Genomic DNA, 17,806 nt, shown 5'->3' on the forward strand with positions numbered 1-17,806 from the left:
AGAATTGAGGCTCTATCCTTCACAACTCTCTTGATCAACACCATTCGGGAGGAATTGAGATCTTGAGAGTGAGTGTGGCTTATGGATGAGAGAACATGCTTCACCTCTTCTCACGACAATTGGATCAAGGAATTGGCAAGATTGATTGTGATTAGAGAGATTGGATTGCCAAGGAATTGGGATCCCATCAATTATAATCTGTCATAGATCTACTGATATAATTGAGAAGGGAGTTAAAACCCATTGATTCATGATGGATTATGATATCTCCAATCCCTAATGAATCTTGTTCTCTGTGATTTCTCATTTTGATTGCTTTGAGTCTCATTTAATTGTTTTGAATTTACTGCTTCCTTTAATTTTCCAGCACCCAATCCCCGTTTACATTTCCAGCAATTTATTTTTCATGCAATTTAAGTTTCTGTCAATTTACATTCAGCAATTTACATTCCCTGCAATTTATATTCTGTTAATCAAATTTCACTCCATTCTTCAATATTTACTGGACTAGACTTATCGCCAAACTAAAATTGCTTAATCCATCAATCCCTATGGGTTCGACCTCACTCTTGTGAGTTTTACTACTTGATGCGACTCGGTATACTTGCCGGTGAGTTTGAGCGGATGCGTTTTTCGCCATCAAGTTTTTGGCGCCGTTGCCGGGGATTGATTTAGATTGACAATGATTAAGCCGATGATAAGTCTAACTTAAGAATTTTCTTTGTTTTTGTCATTTAAGTTCTTTTAATTTCCTATTTTCTTTTGATACTAAGGTATTTATGTTATTGCCTCACTAAGAAATTCTTATCTGTGACATAAGGAATTTCAATTTTCCTTGGTGATTGTGTTTTACAAAAATTCGAATGGTATTTTTCTCATCTTTTGATCAAGTAAATTTCATGGGATATTGCCCACTATCACAAAATGATTCAATTCATTATCCTAATGATAGCTAGGAATATCACTAAGAAATGACAGATTATGAGCAATCCACCCAGTGGGGATATGCTCCAGGGCCAGAAAATGATCAAACAAATTACATGAGATATTGCCCACCACCACAAGATGATTTATGTCATTATCCTCATGGTAGATGGGAGTATCAACAAGGAATGATGGAGTATGAACACCTCCCAGAGACACAAAAGGACCCATATTTTGATGAATCTAACAACTACTCATATTGTGACTGGGAAGGTCAAAACCAAAGAGATGTTAATGTTCTATATTCTATTTATCAAGAGACATCATCACTTGATTGTGCTGTCAATACATTCATGCAAGATTGCTCTCCAGGGCCAACAAATGATCCATATTGTGATGAATTCAACAATCACTCAAGTTGTGATTGGGAGGGTCAAAATCAAAGAGTACTCAATGTTCCACACTCCACTTATCAATAGCCATCGTCACTTGAGCATACCTTCAATTCATTTATGCAGAATTGTCCAACCTCACCTCCCAATTTTTCATTTGAAAATTCTTCATCATTTGACTATGCCTGAACATAAAGTTCCTTCCAAAATTCATATAACTCATTTCACCAACCATAAAATTCAATACACTACAAAGAAAACTCATTTCAACATTCACAAAATTTATTTCACAACTCACAAAACTCATTCCATACCCCTCAAAATAACTTTACCACATGTCCACAAAATTACTCTCAACCTTCATCTCTTGAGATAGCAGTTGAGGATCCCCTTCAAAAGTCTAGAGAATTATTGGAAAGACAAGAAAAATCCTGGAAAGAACAATAAATCCTCTTCAAGAATATAGATGGGCACTTAGAGCAAATAAGGAGAAACTTAGGATTGCCAAGCATTGAGGATGAAGACCAATCTGTGAGTAAGGAAGTGGAAGAAGAGGCCCCTGTATCGAGTGAAATTTCAATGAAGAATGAGGTGGTGGAGGTATATGAGCCTAGGATTCCATATCCACAGAGGCTAATTGAGGTGACAGAGGAACATGAAAACTTCCTCCCAAAGGACTCAATTCGCTTGGGTAACTATAGGATATCCTCTATTTTGATTGAGATTAATTCACTTCGGAAGGGGGTTTAAATCTGTTGAATGCTTGTGTGAGCCTCGGAAGAGGAATCATGAGCATTAGTATTGAGGCTCTATCCTTCACAACTCTCTTGATCAACACCATTTGGGAGGAATTGAGATCTTGAGAGTGAGTGTGGCTTATGGATGAGAGAATATGCTTCACCTCTTCTCACAAAAATTGGATCAAGGAATTGGCAAGATTGATTGTGATTAGAGAAATTAGATTGCCAAGGAATTGGGATCCAATCAATTACAATCTGCCATAGATCTACTGATATGATTGAGAAGGGAGTTGAAACCCATTGATCATGATGGATTATGATATCTCCAATCCCTAATGAATCTTGTTCTCTGTGATTTCTCATTTTGATTGCTTTGAGTCTCATTTAATTGTTTTGAATTTACTGCATCCTTTAATTTCCCAGCACCCAATCCCCGTTTACATTTCCAGCAATTTATTTTTCATGTAATTTATGTTTCTTGCCATTTAAGTTTCTGTCAATTTATATTCAGCAATTTACATTCCCTACAATTTATATTCTGTTAATCAAATTTCACTCCATTCTTCAATATTTAGTTGACTAGACTCATCACCCAACTAAAATTGCTTAAACAATCAATCCCTGTGGGATCGACCTCACTCTTGTGAGTTTTACTACTTGATGCGACCTGGTATACTTGCCGGTTAGTTTGAGCGGACGCATTTTTTGCCATCAGACACATCTTCGGATTATGATCTGAGCATCTTCTAAAAAGGTATGGCTCCTCCCAAAAGTAGTACTTTGCATCAGTCAGTAGCTTCTTCACTTGTTGTCTACTGTACTCCTTTGGGATGAAATTCATGGTTTGTAATTTGCAATGTCTGCAAACCATGGAGCCTGCTGAATAAGGAACAATTGCTCATCCAGAAATGTCTCAGTCACAGCTGTGAGTGGTTGCACTCCTTCCTTAGGTTCAATTCTAGAAAGGTGGTCATCTACTTGATTTTCTGACCCTTTTCTGTCTTTTATTTCAATATCAAACTCCTAAAGGAGTAACACCCATCTGATTAATCTTGGTTTAGAATCTTTTTTGGTTAGAAGGTACTTCAAAGAAGCATGATCAGTATAAACAATAACCTTAGAACCAATTAAATAGGACCTAAACTTATCAACAGCATACACAATAGCTAATAATTCTTTTTATGTAGTTGTGCAATTCCTTTGAGCATCATTTAACATACGGCTAGCATAGTAAATGACATGTATAAGCTTGCCATGCCTCTGTCCTAAAACAGCACCTATAGTAATATCACTAGCATCACACATTAATTTAAATGGTAAATCCCAGTCAGGGAGAGCTATAATAGGAGCAGAGGTAAGCTTTGCTTTCAGAGTTTCAAAAGCATACAGGCATTCAGCGTCAAACACAAACGGAACATCAACAACTAATAGGTTGCTCAATGGTTTAGCAATTTTTGAAAAATCCTTTATAAATGTTCTATAAAAGCCTGCATGACCCAAGAAACTCTTGACTACCTTAACATTAGCTGGTGGTGGTAATTTTTCAATTACCTCCACCTTTGCTCTATCAACCTCAATCCCCTTGCTTGAAATCCGGTTTCCAAGAATAATACCTTCTGTAACCATAAAATGGTATTTTTCCTAATTCAAAACAAGGTTTGATTCTTGACACCGTTTCAAGACCAGAGATAAGTGCTTAAGGCATGATTCAAAAGAAATACCAAAAATAGAGAAATCATCCATAAATAGCTCAATGAACTTTTCAACCATATAAGAAAAAATGGAAAGCATACACCTCTAAAAAGTTGCTGGAGCATTACAAAGTCCAAATGGCATTCTCCTGTAAACAAATACTCCAAAAGGGCATGTGAATGCTGTCTTCTCTTGATCTTGAGGGTCCACTGCAATTTGATTATATCCAGAATATTCATCCAGAAAATAATAAAAAGCATGGCCAGCAAACCTCTCAAGCATCTGATCAATGAAAGGCAAGGAAAAGTGATCCTTCCTGGTAGCAGTGTTGAGCCTCCTGTAGTCTATGCACATTCTCCATCCTGTGACGGTTCTTGTAGGAATCAGCTCGTTATTTTCATTCTTGATCCCTGTCATCTCTCCTTTCTTGGGAACTACCTACACAGGACATACCCAAGGGCTGTCAGAAATAGGGTCTAATCCTCTTTAAATCACTAATGGTCCACCCAAGAGCTATTTTATGGCTCCTGAGCACTGAAATAAGCGCCTTTTCCTCTTCAGGCTTCAGAGAAAAGCTAATGATCATTGGATATGACTCATTTTTATCCAAGAACACATATTTCAGAGAAGGAGGCAAATGTTTTAGCTCAAGCTTGGGGACTTCCTTCTCTACTATAGGCGTGCTCTTCAGCTCTTTCTGGGGTGGTGAATCATCAACTTCAACTAACTCATACTCAGAAATAGGATCCAGGACATCATCAAGTACCTCAGCTTCCAGTATGTCTTGAACCAATGGTTCAACAACATCAACTCTCATACATCCTTCAGAATCATTAGGGTGTTTGAGAGCTTCAAATACATTAAAGACCACTTGCTCTTCATTGACCCTCAGGGTTAATTCACCCTTTTGCACATCAATCAATGCTCTAACTGTAGCTAAAAAGGGTCTACCAAGAATAATAGAGGATTTTGCATCCTCTTCCATGTCTAATATAACAAAATCAGTAGCAAAAATAAATAGTCCTACTTTCACAAGTAAATCCTCAACAACACCCACAAGAAATTTAATAGAAAGATTAACAAGTTGAAGAGAAATATGAGTGGGTTTTACCTCCTCAATTTGGAGCTTTTTCATCACTGAAAGTGGCATGAGATTGATGCTAGCTCCAAGATCACATAAAGCTTTCTGAATGGTGACATCTCCAATGGTGTAAGGAATTACAAAGCTCCATAGATCTTGCATCTTCTCAGGAAGGTTATCTTGAATAATAGCACTGCATTCCTTGGTAAGCACCACTGTGTCTTGTTCCCTCCAATTCCTTTTGTTGGTCAACAATTCTTTCATCAATTTGGCATAGAGAGGTATTTGCTCAAGAGCCTCTGTAAAAGGAATGTTGATCTGCAGCTTTTTCAAGACTTCTAAAAATCTAGAAAATTACTTGTCCTTGGAAGCCTTCTGAAGCCTTTGAGGATATGGCATTTTTGGCTTGTACTCAGGAGCCTTGGGAAATGTAGGATAAGTGTCAAGAGAGTCTCGGAATGGGTTGTCTGCACGCTTTGGAGGGGCGTGCTCTACTTCTTCATTCTTCTCCTCTGGAGCTTCCTTTTCAACTAGCTCCTCATTGACCTTGGTCTCAGAACTAGTTACTTTACCACTTCTTAACTAAATAGCCTTGCAATCTTCCCTTGGGTTCACCACTGTATCACCAAGAAATGTACTTGAAGACCTCTCAGGTATTTTCTTGCTCAACTGGCCCATTTGCACCTCCAAGATTCTAATGGAAGCTCTGGTTTCCTGCATAAAACTATTCATCATTGTCTCCCAGTTAGAATTCTATTGGGGCTGAGAATTCGCCTGCTGGGGTGGTTGTTGTTGATGAGACTGAATTGGTGGTTATTATGATTATTCTGCTGAAAACCGCCTTGAGAATTATTGTTGAAATTCTGAGATCTCTGAGGTTGGTCTCTCCACCCAAAATTAGGGTGATTTCTCCACCCTTGGTTGTAGGTCTTAGAGTATGGATCATTATTGGGGTTTCTAGGACCATTCCCTATGTAGTTGACCTGTTCAGAAGAAGATTGAGCATAATCATAATTTTTATTTTGCATAAAATTACCTGTCATGTCATAAGGGATCTCTTGAGGTGCATTTTGGGTGTTGACAGCTGAAACTTGCATTCCACTCAACTATTGAGTAATTAGACTTATTTGCTGAGATAAAAGTTTGTTCTGAGAAAGAAAAGCATCAACAGCTTCCACTTCCAAAACACATCTCTTCTGAGAGGTCTCAAAGTGTACAGGATCTTGTTGGAGTAATATAAGTATTGGTTGTTAGCAACCAACTCAATAAGCTCAATAGTCTCCTCTGGTGTCTTCTTCATCTGCAAAGAACCACCTGCAGAATTATCTAAGCACATCTTGGACATTTCACATAAGCCCTGATAAAAGATATCCAGCTGAATCCATCTAGAGAACATGTCTGGAGGGCATTGCCTAGTTAGTAGCTTGAATCTCTCCTAAGCTTTATAAAGGGTCTCACCATCTTTCTGTCTGAAAGTCTGAACCTCCACCCTTAGCTTAGTAAGCTTTTGAGGTGGGAAAAATTTAGTCAAAAATCCAGTGACAACCTTGTCCAAAGTATCCAGACTCTCCTTGGGTTGAGAATCTAACCACAGCTTTGCTCTATCCCTCATAGTAAATGCGAAGAGCATGAGTTTGTATACCTCAGGGTTCACTCCATTAGTTTTCACAGTTTCACAAATTTGCAGAAAATCAGAAATAAACTGATTTGGATCTTCTTGAGGGAGTCCATGATACTGGCAGTTTTGTTGCACAATAGTGACAAGCTGAGGCTTCCGTTCAAAATTGTTTGCAGCTATAGGAGGGACCACAATGCTTTTTCTGCATTGGGAGCAGTGTAAGAGCCAACCACTCTTCTAGGTTACTCATTCCCATTCAGATTTGCCATATTGCCATTAGCAGCATTATTATCATCCATGGTGGACTCTGCAGCCTTGTAAAGTCTTGCTTGTTGCAAATGCCACCTCAAAGTCCTTTCAGGTTCAGGATCAAAGTCTAACAGAGGTTTTTTGTCCCTGTTCCTGCTCATAAACAGACAGAAGACAAGAGAAGATGGGATTCTCTACATCGGAGTGTAGAGAATTCCCAGTGAGGTAACTTGTGTAAAGAAATAAACTAAAATACTTACTACTTAATGCAAGAAAAATTCGAAAATAATGATCAAAAGAAAGCTAGAAAAATTCAAAATTTTCAGGGAAATTAAACAGAAAAATAAAAATAAAATTAACTAGGTAACACCAAACTTAATTTCAGAAATAAAGGAAAAATAAAGCTAGAGGAATTCGAAAATAAAGATGCAAAAATTAAATAAATTTAAAACTAAAACGCCTAATCTAAGCAATTAAACAACTAATAGTTGTCAATCACAGTCAATCCCCGGCAACGGCGCCAAAAACTTGGTGCAAAATTTATAACCCACAAACTAACCAGCAAGTGCATCGGATTGTACCAAGTAGTACCTCAGGTGAATGAGGGTCAATCCCACAAGGATTGATGGATCAAGAAATAATGGTCAAGTAATTTTCTTAGTCAGACAAACAGAAAGTAGTGGTTGGGTCTCAATTACATTAACAGTAAACCAAAGAATCAAAAGCAGACAGTAAACAAGTTGTGAAATATATATGGAGAAACAGTTAAGGCTTCAGAGTTATCTATTTTTCGGATTGACTTTTCTGACTAACTATTTTAATCATGCAAGATTTAATTCATGGCAATCTATATGTGACTAAACCCTAATTCCTTACACCATTTTAGTCTCCTCTAAAATTCATCAACCGCCAATTCCTTGGTCACTTAATTCCAATTAGAGGGTGAAGTTCAATTCAAGTTTATTTGCCATAAAAACCCTAATTACCGAAATATAATAGGATTTATCATGTATCCCGTTAAGTCCAGATAATTAGTAGTTTAGGAGAAATTGTTTCCAAGATGTTGTTCAAGTAAAGAGCTTTTCCAAGTTATACAAGAACTCAATTAGAAAAAGGGTCATACTTCCGATATAGCAAAATATAGATATAACAAGTAAAGAGATTTTCCAAGTTATACATATAGATATAGCAAAATAAAACAAAATATCAAATCCCGAAATGCCACTTCGTTGTAGGGAACTCCTGACGCCTAGGGAGGTGCCTCTTGACTTGTATCTGAAAAACACAAATATCCGTATGGAATGAGAACCGGGGGTTCTCAACATGGTAATGGTGCCGCATACATAAGAGATAAGGTCTCGGGAAAGTCAGAGACAATCCTAGAACTCCAACACATAGATTATAAAACTTAAGGAACTAAAATAGAAATCGTAAACAGGTGGTCCTCTAAGGTTCTAACTCCGATGAAATCTCACAGGAAAACAAGCAGACAATGACAAATACAGGTAGAATACAAGTAATGTAGATAGCAAGTATAATAAATAGCATATTAAATTCGTTTAGGCATTCCTAATTAATGCACAAGTAAGCAATTCAAACAATATGCATATGATGTATGCATGTCCTATGGCTGATGAGTCTCATCTGTCGGTCATAAAGCCAAACTCAACATGCCCGGTAGCTAACCCTGGATAGAACACCACAACATGGAACAGGTATTACTCGTCCACCCATGGTGGTGTTTTACCGAAACCTGGGGTAGGCATTACTCGTCCACCCAAGCAGGTGCCACATCTTTATCCTGAATAGGGATTACTCATCTATGCATAGGCTAGGACTCAAATAGGAATTACTCGTCTATTCTCAGATAGGAATTGCTCGTCTACCCTCGACATTACACATCGGATAGGAATTACTCGTCTATACTCATAAACATAGCTCAGATAGGAATTACTCGTCTACCCTTGCAGTCATAACTCGAGATCTCAAAATAATCCATAATTAAACTCCGTGCTCATCATTAATCATATCTCAATATCTCAAACTCATAATCATAGCTTGGATAGGAGTTACTCATCCATCCTTACAATCACAACTTATCACTATCGCTTCAATCGTTATCAATATCGCCTTCGTTTATAATAATCTCAACACTCTTCGCTTCCTCCCTCGATTTTTAAATCTTTCATTAGTCATACCATTCGTAATCAATGCAGTCATCATTCCTCATATTCTCACTCACTTCTTACTTTACGTTACCAACCCTTACTTTGTAACCTAAAACCTCACTAATAAACCTTAAACAGAACTTTTAGAGGTTTGGAAAATTAGAGGAATGATTGATAGTTCAAAAACAATTAATTTTTCATCAAAACAGTGGGTTTAGAGGCTTACAGGCTTGCCGGGAAGGTCGAATGGTGAAAAATGGAGTTTTTGGGCAAAACAGGCTAGTGTGAGTACGCATAGGTGCTGTGCGTGCGCACACAACAAAACGACCTTCCAAACCTGGGCGTACGCACCCTTGTGTGCGTATGCCCACCCCAAATCACACTTCCTGGTATGTGCGTACGCACACTTGTGTGCGTACGCGCACACACTAGAAATTCTGGTTTCTGTACCTAATTTTTGACGTCCATAACTTCCTCTAGAAAATTTTGATTTCCATAAACTTTATACCGTTTTAAAGCTATTGAAATTATCTTTAATTTGAAATATATTTCAGTCAAATCCAGAGTTCGAGGCTGAAGTTATGAATCACTGAAGTTCAGTAAAAATTCGTTTTTACTAAAACTTCAATACTTATGTTTTCCAAACCAAAACGAACCAAACCCTATTCAAAACCACCTCATGCCATATCTTAACTCAGCAAACCTCAATCCATCATTTGTCAATCAATTAATTACCTAAAAATACCAACATTTCCTTATCAACCAATCATCATATTCTCCATATTCATACATATACATGTTGATTCCATCAATTCAAGCTACACCACCTCAATTCACTATCCACCCTTAACACGTCATCAATCATCATTATTTATACTCATCAACATCATAATTTCACATACAAACCCTTTTAGTTATTCACCAATCTTATGCATAATTTTCCACCAAACTCAATAATCAACAATTCATAATCATTATCAACTCATTATATTAGCAATTAAAAATTCATCATACTACCCTAATGTTATACAAACATATACAAATACTCATTTACTAACAACATTACTCAATCAATTCATACCATTCAACTTATCCTACGGTTACCTAGCCTATGTTTTCACGAGATATTACATATTATCTACGAGAAACCAAAACCATACCTTGGCCAATTTCTTCCTAATCCTGAAGCACCTCAAATTCATCGTTTCCTCAAGCTTTCACTTCACCAAAATCACACCAAAACTGGTCTCCAGCTTCCAAAGTTCAACCACCAATTGGATTCCAAATCAACATAATTCAATCTATTTCCACATTATATTATTATAATCAACATCAAGCTTACTAATTCAACAATACACAAGAGAGTTTAAGGATTCTTACTTTCCTCAAGTACCAACGGAACAAAAGCCAATAGTTTTCTCAAGCTAATTCAAACCTAGAACATCAAAATCACATAATTTATCAAACTCAAAACCCTAAATTTTCGAATTTAGGAGAGGAAGGCTGAGTGAAAATCTGAGATTTTCTTACCATATTAGTTAGTGGACTTTGTAGAGATCGACGCAGTGAACACGTAACCGCAAACGGTGCAGTGATTGGAGCTCTGGATTGAAAGTTATGTGATATTGAAATTTGAAGTGTGGTTAGGGTTCTCCTTCTCTTCTCAGTGTGACTCCCTCTCCCTCTTCCAATGTATTGCTGAAAATGTTGTGATTTGGTTAAGTGTGATGGTGTTTAAATGATTGGGCTAGGGTTTGGGCCCATTGTGGGCCTAATTCGCTCGGTTTAATCCGTTTAGCCCAATTTTAGGCCAAATTCTTTACAATTAATGTCAAAATTCATGTTTTAATTAATTCTACCTCATTAAGATATAAAACTCAATTTTCTAATTTTTTTAAATAAAAATTAATTTCTTGGCTAATTATTTATTAATTTAGCGGGATTTATAGAAGCCTTTAAAGAGAAGTTAAACAAAAATAAAATAGAAATTGCATCACTCATGATTGGATAAGCTTAAAACGGATATAAAGATTGAAAGGGAGAAAATAATATAATGTGGATATGGATATCAAGCTCCAACCTCAACCTGCAAAGCTAAGGCTGGCCAGAGTATATATATATATACAATCCAAAAAAGATCCCAAAAGACTAGGTACTAAACCTGTTTCTCCAAATCAACCTTTAAGAGGGACAAAATACAATATATACAGTGGAGAATATATATACATATCTACATATATACATAGCTTAAGAACATAAAATATAACAGCCCCAAAAGAAATCTTCGCTTGCATGGAAGGTCTCCAGACGCTCAATGAGGTTCCTCTCGACCTGCATCTGAAAAACAACAATATATGTATGGAATGAGAACCGGAGGTTATCAGTATGGCAATGGTGCCAACGCAGAAAATACATAAGGTCCCGGGAAAGCCAGAGACATTCCTGGAACTCTGACACTCAAATTTAATCTTAAAGAAGTAAACTAAACCAGCAATTAGGGAGGTTGTCTAAGGTATTCAAACTCTGAGCCTAACTCTAACTCTAAATTCTACTTTCCACCTCCTTCAACCCTCGAAACACCGGTGGAACTACCCTCACCTCCACCAGCATGAGGGATATCTCAATTGCAAAGATATACCATTCAGACAAAGAAAACACAAATAGAGGTACAGATAAGCATTTAGGCAAACCAAAACAAAGCTTACTCAAATAAATCACTCAAATGCACATGATGTATGTCTGTCCTATGGCCGATGAGTCTCATCTATAGATTATAGAGCCAAACCAGACATGTCCGATAGCTAACCCTGGACAGAACACGAAACATGGAGTAAGTAGGAGAAAATCGTAACCCTTGCATTTTATCCGCATACCCGGAGCAAGGGACAACCTCACCTTTGCCTCTTACCCAGGCGGTGTTATGATTCTCGACCTAGAACAAGCCATGACAGAACCCAACCCTTGCCTCTTACCCGAAATCTCAAACTCTTGTCCGGAGCAAGTGCATAACACCACTGCATCTTACCCGGAGTCTCAACTCTTACCCGGAGTCTTAACTTATACCCGGAGCGAGTAGACAATGTCACCGCCTCTTACCCGATCACATATATCTCATTATCATTCAATTCATTTAGATATCATACGTTAAAATCATTCCTCATCATCCTTCATTCAAATTCAATCATTATCACTCCTTAATGTCATTATCATCATCATATTTATCAATCAATTCTTTTTTTTTAACATCACCAACCCTTTGTTAGTTTAGTTAACACTTTGCAAAAATAATTCCAAATATCTCCTCAATTTATTTAATAAACTCGTCCTCGTTCAAAGGCTTAAAGGCTCACTAATGGACCTTAAACAAGTGTAAAGAAAGTTTGGAAAGCTAGAGGTTTGGTTAACATTCAAAAATATCATCTTTAGCTAACACAGGGGTTTTGCGTATGCATGCCATGCTTCGTGTACGCGGAGGTGTAAATTTTCCCATCTCGTGTACGCGACCCTTGTACGCGTACGTGAGCCCCTTGGACAGGGAAGCCTTCCCACGTCGGGTGGTATTGCCCGCGTGCGCGAGCTTGTAAATCTTCCTATTTCATGTACGCACATACACGTCCACGTACGCGGGACGTCTAAGCTGAGCCCATGATCCGCGTCGCATGTTTGTTCACGTTGCATGCCCATCAAAAGTAGTAAAAAGCTGTTAAGTTCTGCAGAAATTACTTTTGCACACCAAACTTCCAACGCACATAACTTTTTCGTTAGAAATCATTTTTAGTATATTCTTCAAACAAAACCAAAAATATCAAACCTCTATTTTTACGAAAACTCACATTTTGAAATCAATGGTTCACTCCCCAAATCAACACTAATTGAGTCTAAAACAAGTCTATATCCATTTTCATCTCCTTTACATTATACCATTTACTCAATTATATTCATTTTTACTTCAAACAATCCACATTCAAAATGACATAACTCATTATTCATCAAGCTACTAACATCTTAATTCATTATCATTGTCAATCATCAAAATTATCAGTAATCAACTCATTGTTATCATCAAACATCACAATCATCATTGTTCAACACATGATCATAATCAATTCCAACATTTTTACCAAAGTCACTTAACTTTAATAAGTTCTTATAGTTCAACTTAACCTATGGTCAACTAGCCTATGTTTTCACGTTACATTACATATTATCTATAAGAAACCAAAACCATACCTTGGCCAATTCCTCCCTGAGCCCAGAATGCCTCAAATACCACCGTCCCACAAAGATCTACAGCCCTAAATGCACCCCAAACAGAATTTTCAACCACCAAGATCAAAATTAAGCTCCCAATGTTCACTCTCAAGCCTCTAACTCTATCAATTTGCCTCTAAAACACCTAATTTAATCTAATTCCACATAAATATCACTAAATCAACATCGGATTTGCTATTTCAATAATTACACAAGAGTTATAGTATTCTCACCTTACTCACAAATGATTGGGACAAAGTCCAATGATTTCTCAAAGTTAATTCACACCAAACATCACCAAAACAAAAGTTTTCTCAACATATAACACCCAAATCATGAAACTAAAAAGGTAAAAAATGGGCATGAAATCTCAAATTTCTTACAAATTTGTTCAGTGGATTTTGTAGAGGATTTCGAGATGAAAGCGTGGCCGCTGACAGCTTGTCAATCGGAGCTCCGAATTTGAAGATATGTGGATTTGAAATTTGGGCAAGGGTTAAGTTTTGTTCTTCTTTGCATCTCCTTCTTCTTCATCGTGAATGGGATATAGGAAGGGAAATAAGGCTAAGTTGGCTTATATATATGTTGGGCCATGGGCCCATTGTGGGCTCGGTTTAACCGGTTTCACCTAACGGGCTAATGTTAGGCCAAATTCTTTAAAATTAATGTTAAATTTCGTATTTTAATTATTTTTATCTCTTTAAACAATAAAATTTAATTTCTTAATTTTTTTAAATAATTATTAATTTATTAGGTATTTATTTATTAATTTTTAAGGCTTTAGAAAACCAATTCGGTATCAAATCATTTTCAACATCAAATAATTTCCAATATCAAATTTTTTCTACTATCAAACCAGTTCTAATATCAAATCATTTTCAACATGAAATTATTTCTAATATAAAAAAACCAACTCAACAAAGTCAACCAACAAACTAGAATATCCAGCCTTATGAAATAGTCAATAAATCAATCAGACAAATAATTTCATTCATCCAAAGCAACTCAGTTCAATCCATAAGACTCACGTAATCATAAAAATATATATTTCATATCAATATCGACTTGTAACCATTCTCAATAAAAAACGGTTTTAAGAAAAAGCCCCTACCTAGAATAGTCGAAACCCGTAAGCTATAGAACGCGTCAAAACCCTTTTCTCCTGGTCCGCAACAGCAGCAGCCTCAACCATAGCTCCATACTACTTTCACAGTAACAACAGCAACTTCAATCGTGACGTCAGTCTCAATATCACAAGTCTAGTGTGCAAAGTCCCAAATGCATGCTCATGAACATTCATGCCACATATATCAGTTAGATAACCTAATTTAGCATATATAGACACCCAGAGTATGCCTAGAAGCATAGTCACTCTGTCCCTCAGGCTCTACAAGAACGAACTACTCTGATACTATAATGTAACACCCAACTACACAGAGCTTTATGTTTATGCCGTAAAATAGAGGCGGTGTGGTATTACGACTTTTAAAACAAAACAAACATACATAATATAATTGAAGGAATATAACATTCGAGGAGCCTTGAAGGATGGTTAAAGCAAAATCGTTAAAAATAAAAGTGCAACACTCAGAAAAAATGTTTACTTGCATATGAGAAAAACATAGATACATATATATAGATAGATAGTAAGAGTGGAGAGTCAAGGATACAAAATATTCAAGCTCCAAGCTCAACCTGCGAAGCTAAGGCTGGTCGGAGAATATTTACATACATACATAATGATCCTAAGTCTAAAGAACTCAAAATAAACCCTAGTTCTCCAACAAAAGCCTCTATGAGGTATAGCAGTAAAACATAACATAGGAGAACTCTAAACATAATACATAAAACACCCTAAAAGGTAATATTCCACTCCGCTGCGACAGGAACTCCAGACGCATAACGAGGTGCCTCTCGACCTGCATCTGAAAAACATAAATATCCGTATAGAATGAGAACCGGGCGTTCTCATCATGGTAAAGGTGCCACATACAAAATATATAAGGTCTTGGAAAAGCCAGAAGCAATCCTAGAACTCCAACATTCAGATTTAAATCTTAAAGTTATAATCGAAAACCATAAGCAGGGTTGTTTATCTAAGGTTCTTATTTCTAATTCCTTTCAAACTTAAGCCCTAATCACCACCTTCCTCCAATCCTCTGAAACTCTGGTGCACAGACAAGTAATATAGACAAAGCAAACACAAGTAGGATACAGATACAGTAGGTAGCAAATATAACAGGTAAACATAGTAATTCACATAGGCAAACCCAAATAATGCACAATCAAACAAAACAAACATATATATATATATATATGATGAATGCTTGCCCTATGGCCGATGAGTCTCATCTATTGGTTATAAAGCCAAACTTAACATGTTCGGTAGCTAACTTTGGACAGAACACCACAACACGAAATAGGTATTACTCATCTACTCAGGTAGGTGCCTCAAACCATACCCTGGATAGGGATTACTCATCTATCCACAGGCCATGACTCGGATAGAAATTACTCGTCTACCCTCAAAATTGCATCTCGGATAGAATTACTCGTCTATCATCAAAATTGCATCTCAGATAGGAATTACTCGTCTATCCTTAAAAAATGCAACATACATAGGGATTATTCATCTATTCTCACAGTTACATCTCAGATAGGGGTTACTCATCTATCCCTAAAGCCGTTACTCAATATCTCATTCAATTCATGTTGTAGATCTTAGTCAGGCAGATAGAAAAGTTGTCTATTTGTTTAAAGCGCATAAAAGTAAAATAAAGATAACGTTACTCAATTGAAGGTGAATGTAGTGATTAGAAGATGGTTAAGGCTTTAGAGATACTTTGTTCTTCTAGATTAATTTGTTCTCACTATCTACACCAACTATGAATGATTTCTTCTATGGCAGGTTGTATGTGATCAACGCCTTTCTTGAGAGGTCGCTAATTCTCCTCTAGGCTGAACACCAGGGTTAGTGCGTATCCAGTCTGAATGAGGTTGAAGCTCCTACAGTCCATTCCCCTTCATGATCCTACTCAAAACGCCACAGACAAGGTCGAATCTTTCAGATCAGAGAACGCTGTGCCTTTGGTTCTAGCCTTTACCACAAAGACCCTAATCTTCCCATACCTCGGCTGAATTGGTGTCTCGAGAAGTCCCCAACGAAGTCGTGGATTAGCCGTCTAAGAGATGTATAATCAAGCTAGTGGTTCATTGATATCCGATGAAGGACACTCGCTGAACCCATCTGGAATAGAGATAACCTTGTGCCGGTTCAACTCATTCATAAGGTTGAAGAACGAAGATACATCTTAGAACGGAGAATCAAACACGAATTAAGATAGAACAGTAGTATTTTTATTAATCTATAAAACTCAGCAGAGCTCCTCCCCTTAACCTAGGAGGTTTAGAGATGCTTACTGATAGAAAATAAAATGAAAGGTAAAAGTGGGCAAAGATTGGTTGAAGATCATTAATTAGAAGGTCTTTAAACAAGGTTGATCATCTCCTATATATACTAGTCTAATGACTAAAGATTACAGAAATATGATAGGCTTAGGCTTGTAGTGCGAAAATCCACTTCCAGGGCCCATTTGATCATCTCCCACGTTCTATGATGCTCCTTGGGTGTTGAACACTAGCTATGGACACTTTTATGGGCGTTGGGCACTGGACACCTCTCTGTGGGCGTTGGACGCCTAGACTGGGGTAGATGGCTGGCGTTGAACGCCAGTTTTGGGGCTTCAATTTTGAAGCAAAGAATAGACTATTATATATTTCTGGAAAGCCCTGGATGTTAGCTTTCCATAGCCGTTGAGGGCACCCCGTTTGGACTTGTGTAACTCCAGAAAATCTCCTTCGAGTGCACAGAGGTCAGATCCTGACAGCATCTACAGTGCTTTCTCTGCCTCTGAATCAGACTTTTGCTCCAACTCCTCAATTTCAACCAGAAAATATCTAAAATTGCATAAAATCACACAAACTCAAAGTAGAATCCAAAAATGTAAATTTTACACTATAACCTATGAAAACTTAATAAAAATTAAACAAAATATTCTAAAAATTATATGAAAATGATGCCAAAAAGTGTATAAAATATTCGCTCATCACAACACCAAACTTAAACTGTTGCTTATCCCCAAGCAACTAAAAATAAAGTAGGATATAAAAAAGAGTAAGATACAATAAATCTCAGAGTTTTCAATGAAGCTCAGTTTCAATTAGATGAGTGGGACTTAGTAGCTTTTTGCTTCTGAATAGTTTTGACATTTCACTATCCATCGAAACTCATAAGCGTTGGTCTCTTTAGGAACTTAGAATCCAGATGATATTATTGACTCTCCTAGTTTAGTTCTTTTTTATTCTTGAACACAGCTTTTTAGAGTCTTGGCCATAGCCCTAAGCACTTTGCTCTCCAGTATTACCATTGGATACATAAATGCCACAGACACTTAACTGGGTGAACCCTTTCGGATTGTGATTCAGCTTTGCTAGAATCCCCAGATAGAGGTGTCCAGAGTTTTTATGCACACTCTTTTTACTTTGGATCACGACTTTAACTGCTCAGTTTCAAGATTTTTACGTGATACCTTCACACCACAAGCATATAGTTAGGGATACTATTCATTTGAAGTGCTTAGGCCAAGATTTTATTTTTTTTAGGCCCTCCTAACCATTGATGCTCAAAGCCA

The 17,806-nt window shown here is 37.1% G+C and overlaps 1 non-coding gene across 1 annotated transcript; it reads left to right on the forward strand.

Moving 5' to 3' along the window:
• Window positions 1-6,220: 6,220 nt before the first annotated feature.
• On the forward strand, window positions 6,221-6,326 carry LOC148544925 (small nucleolar RNA R71). The gene has a single exon (XR_015901714.1). It is a non-coding gene; the product is annotated as a small nucleolar RNA R71 (small nucleolar RNA).
• Window positions 6,327-17,806: the final 11,480 nt, after the last annotated feature.

Source organism: Arachis ipaensis, chromosome B9 (assembly GCF_059453495.1).
Source record: "Arachis ipaensis isolate K30076 ecotype BB chromosome B9, ASM5945349v1, whole genome shotgun sequence".
Lineage (NCBI taxonomy): Eukaryota > Viridiplantae > Streptophyta > Magnoliopsida > Fabales > Fabaceae > Arachis > Arachis ipaensis.